This window comes from Opisthocomus hoazin, chromosome 13, assembly GCF_030867145.1.
Source record: "Opisthocomus hoazin isolate bOpiHoa1 chromosome 13, bOpiHoa1.hap1, whole genome shotgun sequence".
Taxonomy (NCBI): domain Eukaryota; kingdom Metazoa; phylum Chordata; class Aves; order Opisthocomiformes; family Opisthocomidae; genus Opisthocomus; species Opisthocomus hoazin.
Window position 1 is genome coordinate 23,485,644 of NC_134426.1, and position 4,700 is coordinate 23,490,343.

Below are 4,700 nucleotides of genomic sequence, written 5' to 3' on the forward strand. Positions count from 1 at the left end.
CGCCGCAAGCTCCTCCGCCGCCCGACCCCAGCGCCTCAGGCCGGCCGCGCCGTGCGCAGGCGCACACCGCCCGGGCGACACGCGCGAGAGGTGCAAGGCGGGAACGCGCTCTCGGCCCCGATTGGCTGCTGTGGCCCGAGCGCTGCCGGAGAGTCCCGAAGGGCGGGGACGAAGGCGACCGGAGCGCAGCGCCATTTCGCGCTCGCGTAGGGGGCGGCCATCGGGGCCGGGGAGCTTGGGGGGAGCCGGGCGCCTGGCCTGCTCCCACCGACGGGCCGGTCCCGGCGCCGTGAGGCTCGGGGGGCCCCCGGGCAGCCCCTGCCGGAAACGGGCCCCTGGGGCGCCGCCAGCCCCGCGGCCGCGCCCGCGGGCGAGCCCGGGCTGCCGAGGGGTGTTCGTCACCTCTGCGAGGGGAGCATTTTCCCGCTAAAAAATTATTTCCTCCTTCTCCTCCCGCTTCTTGCCTGAAAAATAAAACTGAGTTAGCCAGAAGGTGGTGCAATAAAACAAGAAATAAAACTCTCCGACTTGTTCCGGCGAAGGGCTGCGTTTGTCAGCCCCTGCGGCGTGGGGTCCCTGCTCCGCTCCCGGGGCACGGAGGGGAATGGCTGCCAGCGGGCACCAACCGTGCGCACAGCCTGGAAGCTGCCGGCGGGAGCGGCCTGGCACGATCCGACGAAGCATCAGCAGCTGGAGCACAGGAGCAGCCGCCCGGCCATGGAGATGCGCTCTTCGGCAGCCGAGCAGCCAAGTACAAGGAAAAAACTGAAAGCTTAGGAAGTTGAGTCTGACCATGAGGAAGAACTTCTTCCCTCTGAGGGTGACGGAGCACTGGCACAGGCTGCCCAAGGAGGTTGTGGAGTCTGCTTCTCTGGAGATATTCCAGACCCGCCTGGACAAGGTCCTGTGCAGCCTTCTCTGGGTGACCCTGCTTCGGCAGGGGGTTGGACCCACAGAGGTCCCTTCCAACCCCGAACATTCTGTGATTCTGTGTGAAAAGCGCCCCTTTTTCGAAGTACCAGGGCTGATCCAGTTGCTGTGATTGTTACAGGGAGTCACAGCTTGTGTTTTAGATACTTCACGACAGAACTAGCCGATCTTACAACGTGGAAGTAAGCGGCCTTCAGTGGGAATTAACTCTATGCAAGCTTTTTTATCCTTCTGCGGAAAGACGGGGTGTCCAGACAGCAGACCACTGGTAGCTTTAACTGTGTGCCTTTGCTTGAAGATCAGGTGGCTGCGATGCGTCTGGAGAGACTGGCTTCCAGGGACAAGAGATAACACTGACTAATTAAAACCTTACCCTTATAAAAGACGAGTCTGATCTCTTAAGGTCGTTTACAATTTTTCAGGTACCTGCAGTGAATAGAGGACAAGTTTCCTTTTCCTTATTCTCTGTTATTCCAGGTGGAAACAGGTGCCAGTGTTAACATTAATACTTAACATAAATAGTACAAATATCACTCTTTGATTGAGATTATCAGCTTGTCCCTAAAGCCAGTTGTGCTGTGCTTCTTGTTGACATCAGCATAGCAACCCACTGAGAAAGCCAGATTCTCTTTTACAAGTTAAGAGCTTTCGAACTGTGGAAGTGCGGATGTGGCTGCTTGAAGATAGCTGAAGCACTTTTAGCATGTGATTTTTATTATTCATATATAAATCTGGATAAATATTTAGCAAACAATACATACACTTAAACGGGGCATGTTCAGTGCTTTTAAGAGCACTGATTACTGCTTGCCATGGGCTCTTCACCCACAGTGGGAACTTCTGTTGCTCTGTAGCCTGCGGAACTCTCCAGTGGGTCAGCGGGTTAAAGCTGCAGAAAGACAATATGCAGATTTTCTTGGCTCAGCAGTATTTAAAAATAAACAGAATATAAAGATGTTGTTAAAGTCATTTACGTTATGTAAATCATGAGAAAGCAGAATGTGTGTGTTGGAAATAGTTATGTTTGTTTATTCATTTAAAATCTCTGCCCTACTTCGTGTTTATTTTTTTATGCCAAATTCCTTACATTTCGCTGCAGAACTTAATTATCTTTAGATGGGCGTTGTTAAAAGTACTTAATCAGGCTGGCTACCTACAGCAATTCGTTATAAAATGAAAATAAACATCAACAATAAGCACCCTCATTTTTATACGTGGGTTGTCAGACAGTTAATTAGTACTTAATGAAAAATAGGTTCCAATTTGGTTTTCACAGCCTTTCAGACTTGCCTATTTGTTTTTTTTTAGCAATTCAAGCCCAGTTAAAACTGTGACTCTGCAGGTAGGCTTAATGAATTTTCAGCGTCAGAGGGAGTGTAGAAATGGCAGTGCACCAGCTGCAGCAGGTGCATCGTGTCCCGAGTCCTGGCTGGTTTCTCATAAACACTGAGGGAAAACAAGATTTTGAAAATGTTTGCATTTTATTTTTTCTGTGTGGCCAAATAACCTACCAGTGCTGGCCTTCAGCACGTCAAAATATCGCATAGGATATCACAGCTACTTGACTTGCACTTGGCTTTGATGTTTGTATTGCCCGTGATGCAATTGGTTTTGCCTTCTGCCTCCTGTTGCTACAACAAGCCATTTCCCATACATGTCATCTCCAAAGGGGAAAAGACCGCATGGAAACAGAACAAAGAAAACAGCACAAAAGAAAATCAGGGATTTTTCCAAAGGCCCATTTGATGTACAAGTATAAACAGGAAAAAGATGTCTGTGGAGGCAGGAGCCAGGAACTGTGCTAGCAGACAGCTGTTAACTTGTGTAGTTACCAGCACTTTGGGATTCTGAATGGTAAATAAATAAGTGATTCCAATGCACATGGTGAAGAAAATGCTCACTTCAGTACCTTTAGTGTAATGTTGAAGTCTGTTGTAAACTCCTAGCACTGGAAGTTGAACTCTCACTTTCATGTCTGTCTTGGAATGCCAAGTGCAGGTATCAACAGCTCTTTTGGTTCTAGCCCCAGAAAAGGCAATACCTCAAGATACCAGAACAAAAATATTGTCTGCTGTGATGAAGCAAGAAAAAATACGGAAAAGCTCACAACAGAACTCAACAACTCTTACTTGTGGGTAGATTTTAAAAAGCCCAACATGTTGCTCCTGAATCTTATTAAATATTTGTTTAAAAAAATGCAAATGGGAATTGCTCAAAAAATAAATTTTAAAATTCAAGTTCCTGTGGTAGGTATTAAGTATTCACGAATCTGGACCACAGTGTTTTTACATTCTTAATTATTTTTTTCCTAAAGTGAGAGAGGTAACATTTTAAAGACTGACTTACTACCCAAAATAACATCTCATGGGTTAACAGTCTTGCTTCTTCCAATGCAAATTTTTAATGTCACATTGAATTTACTGTAAGCATGCTTGGGATAAAGGAACTGATCTGCCTACACAGTGGAGTCGGGTTTACTTACTACCTTGGGTAGAGTATGGGGGGCAGGGAAACCAGGATTTACATACCAAAACAGAAAGCAGTAGACATGTCACAGGAAAAAATTCAACTCGCTGCATAACAAATATAATGCACGCATTTTCTCTCAGGAAGAGGGAAAATACATTTTTCGACTTTGTATTTCCTCTGCTGTTCTCTAGTCTATCTTTTTCATCCCTAATTTCTGCGTTCCCTTCAGATCTTTGCTTCTTTGGTCTGAGCCCTTACTCTTTGTACTCTTCTCTTAAAATATCACTCACTCTGTTCTTGGAACCTGTGTAGGACTCTCCTGTTCCCCTTGACAACAATGCGTTTTGCTTCAACTGAAGCAAACTGTTTTTCTGTTTCATGTATTCCCTGTTTACCAGGGTATCTAATCACTGCAGTTATCATCGCTGCTCATTCCAAGCCCTGTTTTGTCAGACGGTGCCCCGAGCCCTCTTTTCCTGAACAGAAAATGGCCTCTTATTTACAAACCATCACATCCCTGCCAAAATTAACTATGCTGTATCAACTTAACTCTATTTGCTGTTAATTTCTGCCCATTACAAATTCACATCAGTCCTAGCTGACGTTTAATTTGTATCCAAATTCTGAGCGAAGCGAGCAAGAAATGATTTGAAGCTCTCCATAAATAGCCACATTAAATGGAGAGGTCACATTAAATAGACAGGAACAAGACCTCCAGAAGTTAATACTGTAATTAGATTTTTAAAGTGTATTGTATAACTAAGTATGAAATGCTGTAAGATCTAGTTCTGTCCTTTATTATTTGTATTTTTTAAGTAATAAGAGAAGATGGAGAATTAGTGTGTGGAGTATGTTAGAATAGAACTGAAACAGTCTTTTGATTCAGGTATTGTATAGTAAAACGTTGTGTTAGTCCTAAAAGCAATGAGACGTATTTCAGGAGAGAGACTAGCAAGCGTTCTCAAGTTTAGGTAGATTGATTTCAGCTCATTTAGCAACCCGGTTTGATCTAATTATCTCTTTATTGCTCTGAACATTCCTGAATTATGCAGAGAATTTGTGTTATGTGATTTGGTATTGGATTAAAAAATGTCACAGCTTAACTTTCTTTAAAATAGTGCAGAACTTTGTTCACAGTCAACGAAGTTCATTATTTTTTTGTTCAAAGCCCAGCTGCAGGCCTGGAGCGTTTCTCATAAATATCAGGAAGTACCCGAAGCCACAGTCAGGATTAAAGAGTCGATCTGAACCTTAGATCTCAGCTTTAAAGCTGTAATGTACAGTGAATTTGGTTTCATGGT